The sequence below is a fragment of the Caenorhabditis remanei genome, chromosome IV (genome assembly GCF_010183535.1).
Source record: "Caenorhabditis remanei strain PX506 chromosome IV, whole genome shotgun sequence".
Classification (NCBI taxonomy): Eukaryota; Metazoa; Nematoda; class Chromadorea; order Rhabditida; family Rhabditidae; genus Caenorhabditis; species Caenorhabditis remanei.
The window spans coordinates 6,569,630-6,582,036 of NC_071331.1; positions in this window are offsets into that span (position 1 = coordinate 6,569,630).

The following is a 12,407-nucleotide window of genomic DNA, read 5'->3' on the forward strand; positions in this document are numbered from 1 at the left end:
ATATGGGTGTGGATCAGTTGATTAAGGACACCAGTTGTGGAGGTGAGGAAATTTTTTAGAACCGATTTGGTAGAGTTAACGAAACCGAGTTTCAAAAATTCTAATTACGAAATAGTTGTAACCGGAGAAAAAGTTTGAAAATCACGATTTCAGACATCAGTTTCAAACATCTAATCTCTTCCAGTAAAATGTTTAATTTGTGACTCACTATAGCGCGAATAGAAATTCAAAACTTGACAAAACAGTGAAAATGAGATTCGAGTCAACCTTCAGAGGGGAATCTTTTTGGGAAAGTAAGATAATGATAGGGATATCTACTGGTATAAACATTGCTATGGTTTTCTAATCACGACTCATTGAAACAGAAAATAGTATCTTGATGGTGCATTTCAAAATAAAATCTCAAAAATTCAAAAAAAAAGTATGTTTCAGATTGCTTCGGGTAAAAAATGAGTCTTCCAATGAACGGATTTAAGCGAAAAAAACTAAATTTTAGTTATTAGCTTATCAATTTATTTCAACTGTAGTTTAAAATGGAAAAAATGGTGAAGTGGTATGTTGGAGTACAGAACATAGATGGAACAGGATATGCGAATTGACAAGTTCGATAGTAGAGGAGTATTCTGAATCATATGCTTCAATCTGAAAACTATCTCTAGAAACCGGTTTTTTTTCTCTTCAAAACACTTTGTTTTCAATCACTCACATCAGTATCTCACACCAAAAAGGATACCAGAGTAACATTAGTTACATAAATGTTATCTTTTAACATACAAAGTTGAAACATTATTTTTAGCGTGTGTTTTGATAGTGATGATTCGAAGGAAAACAAAATATATCATAGTTTGTTTTTTGTAGAAACTGTTTCAAGAGCACTGTTTCAGTGGTTTTTGATCCACTTTCCTGGTGCTCTCGATTTAAGCTATGTCTGTCCGAAAAATCCTAAATTGAATTGCTCATTTTGAGTTTGCAGTTTCGTGAAATTCATGAAAACGAAATTATATTTTTCTCTGAATTAGCAAATTCTTTACGATGTCTAATACCAATATTATGTTGTGCAGATATTTTGACCATAAAAGTGCTTGGCAAAAGCTAAAACGATACATCAACATCATAAAACAGGAACACTTTTGATTCGTGCTATTTTTATTAGTGCACTGTTTCATTTTGTTATTACCAAAAAAAGATTTTTCATATTCCAGAATTACTCTCGAGTCCTTAACAATCAGTATTAAAATCAGGTTATTTTCCGAAGCAAAGCTAAATACAACAGAAAAAGCAAAAATATAAAAATTTTCAGTTTCAGATTCGTTTTTTTTTTAGTCTGGTGCAATTGTTAAAATGTTTCCATTTGGGTTTCCGTTTGATTACTACAAAATGAGCACATTATTTAGCTTGATAATGTTCATTTATCAGGCAATAAACCAACTAATTATTATTCCAATTAGACTAACCAATTTTACTTTTTTCTTTTCTTTCTTCAAGGGGCAACAGAAAACGTTTCGGACGAAACGCTTTTTCGGTGGTTTTCAAAAAAATTTCGATTCTTCGGTAAGAAATTCTGGAAAAAAAAAGTTTTTCGAACAATTTTCGGAAAAGTTTTCTCTCATAGCGCATACATCCAGTAGTACTCTTTAACGTTATAACGGAATATCATACTGATGAAACAGAAGAAAAAGTTTTGACGTGGCCGATTGGTAATTCAAATTTTTTGGAATTACAGTTTTGAGGAGCGACAAAAAGCCCGTGATTTCGAATCAAACCCGGTTACAGGTAATGTACTACAAAAATACAAACTTGACGCTGAATTTCAAAATCCAGAAATGTAAGACTGCATATTAGAACTTCAGCCTTTGAGTTTCAATTGCAGTTTCGTTCCGACGATATTCAGAATTATTTTAGAGCATTAGATAATCATAGAATGAAAAGAAATGTCAACAAGCGTCAACAAATCTACTTTGAAAATCGAAAATGGCACTTCCTCTAAAATTCATATAATGACAAATCACTGAGTTTATCCGTTTCCTGAAACTGATAGAGAGAGCAGTACTTGTTTATTCATAAGTGTTGATCCTTCTAGCTCAGAGTAAAATTACTGCAAAAATAAGACACCGGCCGGAAATCTTAAACACTTTACAAAAAACTCTTCAAAACAGTTTATCAGTGTTACTTTTTAGACAACTGATTTGACTAGCAGATGAAGCTAATGTGGAATTGGAAACCTGAAAATGTAGATTAACTTCTAAGAAATCTGTAACAGTGGTTTGCCTTCGAAATATCACCATTGAAATCACGGTCTAGAGGACGATAGAAAAGGATTTACATAGCTAAGGCACTAATTTTTACATTCATTATGAAAATAGAACACTCTGAAACTGTTTCACAGTACTTACTTACATTGGAAAAAAAATCATATATTGGTCTCACTTCATAAAATTACTTTCTTAATTTCATCACCTTTCAAAGTATTTGACAAGCAATACACAACTTTTTTTAAACAACGTCATCTTCCTTTTCATCTACAGTGACAATTTTTTGCAACCATCATCCTCGCTTCTTCTCTCTTCATCACCTTCCGAACAGATATGTGTCACCAACGTCTTTTCTTTTCCCCTTTTCGAATTGTGTTGGTTAGACATCTCTCCCCCCTTTGTGTGTGGGTTCATAATGTGTGTAATCTATGGAGAAATGGGGGGAAGAGTAGTAGTAGAAGGATTATAAGAAATTGGTCAGGTGGTGTGAAAAAAACATAGTGAGAATAAATGCGAAAGTAACAAGGAATGATTTTTGAAAGTGTAAACATACATTCAAGCAATATTTGAAGCGGTTAAAAGAATAACACAATGAAATTCTGTTTCAAAGGTTTGTCTTTTTTTTTCAAGAAAAAAAACTACGTTATTTGAGCTCCTGCAACAACTAACTATTATCTAACTAATTGCGCGTCAGCATTGTAAGAAAGTATTGTCTTTAAACTGAAAAAGAGATACCTACCGATAATTATTTCTGATGAACACGGTGAATTATTTATGCATGGTTAGAAACAGAGTGCTAAACAAAAAGATAGCATATTTTGCAGTTTCAGATGCCCGACTTTGAAAGTGTATTAAGATATGACTATTACGGACTCGTGCTGATTGAATGTTAAAAACTAATCTACATAATTTATAACGTGTCTTTGAGCTTTGCAGGCCTGAAAATAACTGCAAACCATTTTTTCTGCTTCAAGACCATTTCGAACAAAATTAGATGCGCTTTTATCACCCTCTGGCAAGAATTCGCGAACCGATAATAATTGACAAGTAGTTATGATTTTTGTGGAGCGTGTAGATCAAAAGTAGTGCTATATTTTTTAGTTGACCGTTTTCTTGTAGGAGCGTTCCCCAAAGAGTCTCACTTCTCACTTCAGATGGATAGCTCGAAAATCTTAAATTGGCGGGAGAAATTATTTATCACTACATAACTTTTCAGGGGATACAAAAAAGTGGGTACTTTAAAAATTAATCACTACTTGTGATTTATATGCTCCACAAATATTTACTGATTCTTATAGGAGACAACTACTGTGTTACCTCCTGCATTTATTCGGTGTATTACACTGCGGGACATAAATATGGAGCCACTTTAATTTTGAATTTTTTTGGAAAAATTTTGTCGTTTTCAAAAATTCTTTGAATGCCAATAATGTACTTTCCTGGTCTCAAAAACGATACACTTGTGGAAGTTTTGAAAGATTTTGGTTTTTTGAAAGTTTTGAAAAAAGTGTGAAAACAGGCTTATTTCTATGGGACATAAATATGGAGCCACCCATGAAAAAAGGAAAAACCGCGAAAATCGTTGTCTGAAAACATTGAAATCGTACTCTCCGTCTAAAAATGAGTTGTTTAAAGATATTTCTCTAATAATTTTAGTGAAAACTTTTGAGAAATACCAGAATTTCGGGGAATTTTCGAGCCTTTTTGTTTTTTGTCTATATTTTGAGAACAAGCCATCTCTAGCAAGCTGTTTTAGTTATAATCTAATTAAACAATTTTGATTGTTAGTTTAAAATTGTTTTTGTAGAGACATTGACCATTTTGTAGAACTTACGTGACTTCAAATTCAAAGAATGAGTCATATTTCGAAATTGAGGCTACATTTTAGCTCATATTCTCCGAACTTCACCTTTTCAACTAATTTTTTTGTAGATTAAAACAAAGTCTGGTTGTTTGTTTCAGTTGTCAACATCCTAAATTAATTTACTGGTCTCTAGACTGCCGAAAAAAGTGTCCACGTGAATTTTCATTCATTAGTAAAAAGGTGCAATCTATAAGTTGGTGGAAACTGTCGCAACGGCTAGAAAAATTTTTAGAATGAGAAGCAATACGCACAAAAATAAGAATTCGTTTCAGATTACAACCATAATTCCACATTAGATACGTTTTAAATTGGTTCATGAATTTCACTCATCACAATGCTCAAAAATTATGTTTTAGGGCTTTTTTCGGCAGTCTAGAGACCAGTAAATTAATTTAGGATGTTGACAACTGAAACAAACAACCAGACTTTGTTTTAATCTACAAAAAAATTAGTTGAAAAGGTGAAGTTCGGAGAATATGAGCTAAAATGTAGCCTCAATTTCGAAATATGACTCATTCTTTGAATTTGAAGTCACGTAAGTTCTACAAAATGGTCAATGTCTCTACAAAAACAATTTTAAACTAACAATCAAAATTTTTTAATTAGATTATAACTAAAACAGCTTGCTAGAGATGGCTTGTTCACAAAATATAGACAAAAAACGAAAAGGCTCGAAAATTCCCCGAAATTCTGGTATTTCTCAAAAGTTTTCACTAAAATTATTAGAGAAATATCTTTAAACAACTCATTTTTAGACGGAGAGTACGATTTCAATGTTTTCAGACAACGATTTTCGCGGTTTTTCTTTTTTTCATGGGTGGCTCCATATTTATGTCCCATAGAAATAAGTCTGTTTTCACACTTTTTTCAAAACTTTCAAAAAACCAAAATCTTTCAAAACTTCAACGAGTGTATCGTTTTTGAAACCAGGAAAGTACATTATTGGCGTTCAAACAATTTTTGAGAACGACAAAGTTTTTCCAAAAAAATTAAAAATTAAAGTGGCTCCATATTTATGTCCCGCGGTGTATTAGCTCATCACAGTTCTTAAAAGCGCGCTCCACCGAAATCTCCTTGAGAAATGTCTCTTTTTTTCTGAGTCTCTCAATTTCGCAAGCAATTGGTTTCGGTAGAGCACGGTTGTAAGAGGTGTGTCGTGTTAATAGAAACCTGAGAATCTAAATCAAAAAAGGTAACAGAGAGAGAGAGAAAAGTTTTCAAAAGGAATATGCATCTATTTTCAGGTTTTTGATACCACACGCAAAGCTATTCCACTATGTTTTTTTTTGTAGAACTCATTATATCCCCGGCTTGAAACACGTTTTGACAAAAAAAACCAGTTGAAATAAAGCTGAAAACTGGTCGCTTGCTTTTATCTTTTAATAAATATCTGTTTCCACCTTTTTATGATTCTAAACATTATTATTCTCTTTTGATTTCGTTTTCGTGAGGAAAAATTGGCTTTGTTGTTGTTAAGGTCCACAGAAGACAGGCTAATATCAGCTTTATTGTTTCTAGGCGATAATTGTTTTCAATGTTTCAACCACCGGATGTTTTGGAACGGTTTACTCCGTTCCAATTAATTACTTTTTATTCGAAAACCACAAATATGTTCACATTATTTCGTTTCCCATTATTATACATCGTTTTTCCAACCAGCTCTTATCAATAAATTACTTTTACTACATCTCATTCTTGTTATCAGTTGTTTGGTAAGAAAGGAGAAAATATTTGACTCTACACATACAACGCAAAGCGACACTTCTCAGTTTTCGCTCAGGAAAAGAGAATGAGGGTAACAACTAAATGTTATTGATAAAGTGAAAATATTTCAAAACTTCCGTTTCTAAAAAGTCTGAAAAGCCCAAATGAAAATAAAAAGTTGATCGTAAGTGAAAATTTGCAAGAAACTTTCAGGATTTCAATTCAATTATTTTCCGTTTCCAAGTTGAAATTTAGTTATTTGCGGTAACATTCAGAATGTTATATGCGTGGAAATAAGTCGGAATCTTATTATTTTCTTTAAAAAATGTATTTCATCAATTCAAATACACACTATCCTTTTACTATCCACATATCAATATTCCTACCTGCTTCCTAATTAACCAACTAATTATTACCCTCATTTAACCGCTTTTTATAATACGGCAAAGAGGAGGGAAGACATGAAAGGGACTATTAGCTAGCCGTTTTTTTAAAACACAATCTCCTATTTTTCTTGTTGATTGACAGAATAAAAATGAAGGACACACAATTTATGGGTAGCTTTCTCAACGTTTTCGAGAGAAAATGACAGAAGAGAAAATGACTGACTCGGTTTTGAAAACTTGAGAATGATGTGGAAACTGTTCAAGTTAGGATTGTAAAAAATGGAACTAACTGTTAATACCTAGTCCGAAACCCGTTATTTGTGGTAACGTTATTCTGAAAACGTTCCAACGTGATTACTGGCTATGACACTGATATTGAGATACTCAATCTCACTTCTATTTTCATACCTCTGGAAACAGTTAAAGCAATATATGAATGCAATGGATTTTTGGAGCAAATTAGAAAACTAAAAATGTAGATTTATTTCTAAGAATTCTAGAACAGTGTTTTAAATATGACTTCAAGAAGGAATCGAGTTCAATTTTAGATTTGTAAATAAACATATTATGTTTCAAATTGTCTTCAAATGTGTAAACTTTTGGTGAATTTGCTGAATTCCAAATTTATTTTTTAGAATATGAAATTGTATGAAGATCTAAAAGTCGATAGATTAACCAGCTAATTTTTCTCAGTCACTTTCAATAACACACTCTGAAACAGTTTCACAGTACTGACTTCAAGACAGTGGAAAACATATGTATACCGGTATCATTATTAAAATTTATTTTCGGAATTTCGATATCTTTCAAAGTATTTAACAAGGGAATTGACTTTCGGTATGCGTTCAGAATTTTCTATAAACTTGCACACTGATAGTTTCGAGTCTGCTTTAAACAATGATAGTAGTGAAAAAGTGCAAAACTCCCGAAAAGTTGGACTTTTTTGCTACGAAAGTTTGCTCATTTTTCATCATAGAAACCACGAGTGTCAATTCGGGAGGACTATCGGGTTCGTAAAGACAACTAGCCGCCCTCTCGACCAGCGGTTGGATGGCCACGTGGCAGTGAGGGGGCTGGTAGGAGGAAGGTCATTTATGAAAAAAAAATCTAAAAAAATTGTTATTCCACCGGTTCAGAAATACACTACGTATCCATTTACTATCCACATATCGATATTACTTCCTAGTTAACCGACTAATTATTGCCTCATCTAACCGCCTCTTTTAATACGACAAAAAGGAGGGAAGACATGAAGAAGAATATTAGCTAGCAGATGTTTCTGAACACAATCTCCCATTTTTCTTGTTGACTGACAAAATAAAAATGAAGGCGCACGCACAAATTTATGGGTTTCCTTCTTAGGTTTTTCAGGAAAGAAAGACTGAGAATGTTGGTCTTTTCAGGCAGATGAACATCATTTCATCGAGTTTGAATACCTTGATCTGGAATAATGCCAAACTTCAAATAATGCATAATTTGTATAGTTACATAGTATTATCCTAAAACTATAACAGAGCAAAAATTTCAACTACATGTCAACTACATGTTCAACTACATGCTATAGATTCTGTAATTCTGTGGTCCAAAAAAGCAAAATTAGACTTGAACAATAGTAAAACCGAATGCATTACCCTAGGCAACAGAAGAGCTATGAATACCTACACTATAGAAGGTGATACTGTTTGTCAGAAAACACTGATAAGAGATCTTGGATTCCTCATAAGCCCCAAACTTGACTTCAGTGAACATAGGTACAAGGCCACCAACGCAGCTAAATTCCTTGTCTCCCAAATATTTACGAGCTACAGTAGTAAGGACTCAAAAATCATGACTCTTTTGTATAAAACTTTCATTAGACCAGTTCTAGAATATGGAACAGAAGTAAGCAGCCCGTACAAAAAATGCGATATCAGGGCAATCGAATCTATACAAAATTCGTTCACACGCCGCCTCCTCAGCAGACAGATTGGGAGGTATCTTACACCGTCCGACCCGGACTACTTGTCAGCCGATCAACGTAACGCCAAATATGGCCTAGCCTCTCTGGAGCACCGCAGACAAACAACAGACTACAAAATTATTCTCAAAATGCAACTAGGCAAAATTAATATTAACACTGAAGACTTCTTCACCACCAACACATTCACTAAAACACGCAGTAACAACAAATTCCACTGGAAAGCAGAAAAAACTAAAACTAGGCGCAACTTCTTTATTCACCGCACACCTAGCCGCGTTGCCATCAGCTCTGACCGACCGCCCACCTCTCCTAACTGATCCCACTACGATAGCTCTTTTTTTGTATTTTGCTTGGCATTTAACATCCCGTTTAACCCTTCCCCTGATGCTTATATTTTCTGGATGTTTCTCTTTTCTTTTCTTACTTTCACGATACTTGAAATCGTATTCAATAAATAAATAAAAATTCAAGATTTTAGTATTGAAAGGTGGCCTGGTTTTGAAAACATGAGAATAATTTGGGAAATGTTCAAGTTGTTCAAATGTTTTTTTAATGGACTTAAATAACGGGGGCCGAAGCCTGTCATTTGTGATTTTGCTATTCTGACATTTTCTAGCCCGTGGATTGGGTTACTCAACCTTGCTTCTATTTTCATAACATAAGGAACACAGTATAAACAATATACAATCATGGTAAGAAGACCATTAGAAAACTAAAAGTTTTGATTTATTTCTAAGAATTCTAGAACAGTGTTTTAAATATGGCTTCAAAAATGAATCGAGTTAAATTTTAGATTTGTAAATAAACATATCCTGTTTTAAATTGTTTTCAAATGTGATAAGTTTTGGTGTCTTTTGCTGATTGCTGATGATTTCCATTATGACATTGTATGAAACTCTAGAAGAGAAAAAGAAAAAGATCGAAATAATTTTATTTTTTACATTCATTATGAAAAGAAAAAACTCTGTGACAGTTTCACAGTACTGACTTTAAGGCATTGGAAAAAGCATATGTTGGTTTCATTTCATATAATCACTTTCTAAATTTTATCACCTTTCAAAATATTTGACAAGCGATACACAACTTTATTAAACAGTCGCATCTTCCTTTTCATTCACAGTGACATTTTTTGTAACCATCATCCTCGCTTCTTTTCTCTTCATCACCTTCCGAACAGATGTGTGTCACCAATGTCTTCTTCTTTTCCCCTTTTCTATCACGTGACGTCATCCGAAAGGAGGGAACTCCTCTTCCTCTTTTTCCTATGAAGAGAAAATGGCGGGATGGTGTTGAGTAGTTGGTCATCTCTCTCCCTTTTTGTGTTGGTTCATAATGTGTAATCTATGGAGAAAGGAGGGTGGGGGAAGTAGTAGAAGGATTATTAGGAATTGACCAGGTAGAGGAGGAACATGGGGAGAATGTGGACAACATTAACATCCTGAAAACAAATTCGAGAATCAACTGCAAATGGAAACAGTGAGATATCTAGCATTTAAGTCATTGCCATCTAGTTCAGCTTAATGAAAAGCTATTCCCATTTTACAGATGTAATTGCAACAAAATTGAAGCCAGTATTTTGCAATCGACAAAAAACAATTATTTGAATGGAAATAATCTGTTTCAAATCATACTTAAATTAAATTTAATCAAAACATTAATGCTCTGAGAATGGATCGATTTGATATTTTTGATATTTTATTTAACTATTTAAATATACAGTAAATGTCACTGGAGGTCAGGTAAAGTCCCTCACGAGACTAAACCTGAGAAAAGGAAAGGAAACCGGGAAATAAGGAATTATAAAATAGGTGTTGGGCAAGGGGGAAGGACAATAAAGAAAGAAAAAAAATCAGAATCGTGCAATGTTATTCACAAGAAGAGACTTGAATTCCGATGGGCAAAGGAAATGAGGGACATTCTGTGTTCAGATATTTTATAAAGAATTTTTTCAATTATTGAAGTTGGCTGTGCGATTTCCATATCTACATTTGCAGGATTTCTTGTGTGTTTGATGACAGCTTTATCACACTGTATTTGGAAGTTTATGCTAGTGAAAACTCTTCTCTTATTTTTTTTAAACTTGGAAAACTGGAAGAAATTCTCAATCAATTGAAAAAAAGTATCAGTTTCAAAAAGTTGACTAAAGCGTTTCAGCTATCTGGAAAACAATGCGCTCAAGTTTTTTATTCCTTTGAACCAGAATAATAATGAAAAAAGTAGTTTGACCATTAATTAATGATGAAATCGTAGCAACGAAAAAAAAGCGAACTCACTTTTTAATGAAAGCCGAGAAACATTATTGTTTTGTTCAATGTTCCATAATTTACCGATTTGACACTGAGATTTTTGGAACGTTCGGTGTGAAAATGATGTATTAAATCCTTGACGTAGTTCTCGATTATTCGTATATTGTTTGCCCGAGCTGGAATTTTTCAAAAAAAATTTTTGTTTTAAGTTGTTTTACCTGGGTTAGAAACAAGATAATTTTTATGGCTTACCCTAGCTAAAGTGAAAAGTAGTCAATTTGTTTTTAAAAAAGTTCGGTTTCAAAGCTGGTAGAAAATTCTCCCTGCCGTATTAATCACTCATTGCCAGTCTGTATACAAGAACAATAATGAAAAATGAAGAGAACGGTAACAATGTCCACTGAAAAATATGATTTTTTTTTCCGTGCTGAATTTTCTCTCCACCCGGTTGGCCATAATTCAAAAATAGGCACACTTTTTAACAACATTTTTTGAAATTTTTTGAAAATTTAGAGTAAAAGTAATTAAAGTATCCAACAGATTCACTCTTTCATTGAATTTTAAATTTTTAGTCGAAAACTTGACTTTTTCGAAAAAATCCAAAATTCAAAATTGACCGAACCGGATCGAAAATAATTTTGATTTCACATTTTAAAGATGGAATCAGATTCTACTTTTCTTTCTGTTTTACAAATCTTTTATGAAACAGATTCGAATTTCTTTTCTCAGTTCTCCTAGGAATAGTTTACCAAAATTTCTAATCCAATACTTCACCATCTCTCCTCTAACTTCTTAGAGCCCCATACGACTCATTCCCGTGGATCTCTCTATCTGGCTAAAGAGTAACTGTTCCCTCTGGCACCGTTCTCATATCACTTGTTTGCAAATGGACTTAACTCGATTCCAAAAACAATAGATGATGTTGACCAAATTGGAAGAGAATATTTTCAATATTGAACGTTTCTTAAAACATACTTCTTGATAAAAAACGGTTTCAATGGGTTGTAAAATGGCTATGATGAACGGCAGTTTCAATAACGGTACCGCGTTTTCAAGCAGCATAATTCCTGAAAATGATAGCGGCATATGGATTATCAGTCCAACAATCAGTACAATCTGCACGAGCTGCTTTTATATGAAACATGACAACGCACTCATGAAATAAATTATTAGAAAGTTTAAAAACAAATTACAGACTTGAATGATGTTTATTTTCGAAATAAGAGATTACTGTATCAGTATTAAAATCAAGTTCTGCCTATTTTCAAAAAAATAGCTAAAAACAACAAAAATTCAGAAATATATACAAAAATTTATTTGATTACCTAAAATGACCACCTTCCCTAGCTCCTATAAATACGTCCACTTTTCAGTCAATAAACCAACTAATCATCATTCCTTTTACATTTCTTATCTCTTCTAACCCGATAAAAACCGCACGAAAAGACCAGTAGCCAGCAAATGTTACTGAACACAATGTCCCCTTTCTTTTCTTGTTTTGAGGCGTACACAAAATTCTGGGAGGATGTCCCATCAATTTATAGCGATAAAACAAGACAAATCAAAAATAATGATTCGGAGTGTATTTTTCGATGAAGACAGATCAACGTTTTAGATGTGGGTTGTTGGATGTTCAAGATTATTGTGAAACTGAAAAAAACTTTTTAAATACCATCAACTAATGTATACTTTTGCAGTTCATATGTTTTTTTACTTGGATATAATTTTAGTAGTTCTACTTTACGTTAAAACGAAAGTGACAAAAAGTCAGTGAATACGAATGAAACCCGATTACAAAAAACAAAAACTTGAGGCTGAATATCAATAATCAGGAATGTAAAAATGTATATTAGAACTTCAGTCTTCTAGTTTTATTTGTTGTTTCATTCCGTCCATATTTAGAAACATTTTTGAATATTGGATAATCACAGCATAGTTGCGGTAAACATTAAAGAAATTGTCAAAAAGCGTCAACAAATCAACTTTAAAAATCGA